Genomic DNA, 2,900 nt, shown 5'->3' on the forward strand with positions numbered 1-2,900 from the left:
AAATAGAAACAGCTGAGGTGGGCCTTAACCCTAAATGGCAAATATCACAATGACCCTTGTAAAGTGAGACTTTTGTTTTTTTCTTTAAACCAGGCGCGAACGAACATCGTCTGAACTAAGGCTTTTTTGTACTTCTACATTGGCTTCATTTTGTTTGACACTTGGTAGACACCTAAATCCTTAAATGAGCAATGGCAGAGATCAGGAGGAAAATATGACCAGAGTTGAACCTTTGTATCTTTTTGTTGCATCAATGAACCGTTATTTTGAGTTCACAAATGTTCACAGATCAGTTGATGTGTTTCTGCTAAATTTAAATAAACGTGTGGTTAAACGCTTTGACCAACACTTTGATGGTCTTCTTGTAGTCACAATCTGACTGTCTGTGTTTGACTACAATCACACATTGTCTTGCCACATTTTCTCTAATAAAAATTATACAAGGGAGAATATTAGTTTGTGATTTAATGTAATTTCTTGGACAGCACAGAGAAAAACACTAATGGATACAAGTTTAAGATCCAACATAAAGGAAACGTCTACACTGCTAATGTATTATTTCCTTATTTTTAAGGTGATTTATACAACAAACATGAAACAAGTGATGTGTTATTCACAGGTTGATTTTTCAGCTTTTGTTGAGTCATTGCTGATAAGTACAAACTTTAACAATTCCAGTTATACACCTTGTGGTTTGGGTTGAGAAAGAGTTTATCAAAAGCACAGCTGCAAAATCTCCTTATTTTTGTGATTTTGAAAGACAAGTGGCCAGCTTTTAGTCACCTATCTTTGAGAATCAGAGAATTTCTTAAGCAACAAAAAGAAAGCAGATGACACACCTCAGTATATACACACAGCACATCACTCACCACAAGTGTGTTTCCAAGTAAGTTATTAACAGGTGAGACACTTTTGACTGCCAGGTGTAAGTATTTATCATTCCCATGAGTACATTGAACACGTGCGTTACAGCATTTCACGATGTGAACAGTAACATTGTCTTCTGACTCATGTGCTTCTATTGTCTAGACATCAGTCAGGACATGACCTCAAGCTGCTGCAACACTCACTGCTGGAAGACATTTCTGTGATTATGTCATAATAAATTAAAAGCAGCAGGATGGTCAGTTGTTCATAATTTCATTTATAAATGAATGTACAGTAAGGTTTCAAGCACAAAGCAGCCTACTGTATGGTTCTCTGTCTGTTCTCTATGGACCAATATGGTAATCAAATTGGTCCGTATTTTTTTTTATATTTAAATGTTTTGACTGAATCTCGTCGGATAGATCTGTGTCAAGGAATTATGTGATAAGTGGTTTATGTAACTAGCTAGTTCAATTCTAAAGAGGCCTGATAGACTGGATGTTGCTGTAAAAAAAAAGAACCTGAATCCAATCTGTGTGTATCGGGTCTTCAAGAAGAAAGGGATTCATGTCACTCCGCTGTTCATCTACATCCGACACTGGCGCCCAGTTACAACTTGTATTTAAAACACCTTTGCTCGCTTACAAAATATGATGCAATATGAATCTACACATTAAGAATACGATTCAATATGACACATTATGGTACAAAGCAATTTAAAACAAATCTACGAATTCAGAATGAACAAATGTGTTTACAGAAGGAGCACGTCCTCTGCAGAATCTGCCAGTCTAACTCTTTAATGCCTCTATCAGCCCAGAACAACAGCTCTTTGGAGGTCTTTGCTGTTGATCATTAAGTTACAAAGACTCTGTAGTTACTCCAACACATTAGAGCAGTTGTGAGTTGTTACTTTTTTTTAGCACTAAAACATGTCAATTAAGGGGGTAATTTGCTCTGCTACCAAGAATCAGAAAAAGCCTAAGAATGTTTTTTTTCTGTGCAATGACCAACCTCTTGTCAGAGTGTGAAGAGCCGTCTATGCAGCTGTTTACACTCTTCAAGTGAAAGGCTTCACTTTATCTGATATGTCCTGTTAGTCTGAACAAAGACAAAGGGCATACAAAGGAATAGAGTATGAAAGAACATATTGTTGCACACTTGAAATAGCAGTTAAAGTGTAACCTCCAGAGAGGGTGCATGTACCACACGATACAGTTACATGTCCACAGCATTTCTTTCTGACCCTTATTGCTAGCCGTCACCTCTCAGCCTGCCTCATCTTTCCAATAAATCCGAAGGGGGCCTTGTGTGCAGCTGACCCCCTGACGAAAGTGCCATGGAGCAACTCCAGATGTGAACATCCTCCCTCTCTTTTCTCTCCTCTCTCTCCCACACTCTTTTCTCTCCCACTTCTACCACCAGTCAACCCCCCCCTCCCCCCTCCCCCATGCAGCTATGAGTTTTCCATTTCCTTTTTTGGTGAAAAAATCTCAAACGGAGGCAGGGAGGAGGACGTCTCACCAATGCCGACAGGAGAGTGTGTTTGGCAGTCTGTGTACTTCATCAAGGCAATGAAACAGTCGAGTCAGCATAAACAACTGTCTATACAGTTTTTACATGTACATCCAGACACACACACACTCACCCACACCCACACACAAACACATGTGCACTCACTCTCTCTTTTTCTCACACACAGAAAATATCTTAAACTTACAGACACACACACCTTGTAATCCCTTTTATAACACAGGCATGGTTTCTCTCTCTAACACTTTATTCACACAAGCATACTCTCTGTGTGCACCTTCTCTCTCTCTTTCTCACACACACACACACACACACACACACACACACACACAAACACACACTTTCCAAGAATTACTTTTTTTTTTTTTTCAGAAAAACACCAGAAGGTTTTTCTCTGGCTTGGACTGTAAACACAAGTCTACAGAAAGCTATGACCTCATAAACCAGCCATGGATTGTTCACTACAACAAAACACACAAAATAAACTCAAAGACCGCGAA

The sequence above is a fragment of the Symphodus melops genome (genome assembly GCF_947650265.1).
Source record: "Symphodus melops genome assembly, chromosome: 5".
NCBI lineage: Eukaryota > Metazoa > Chordata > Actinopteri > Labriformes > Labridae > Symphodus > Symphodus melops.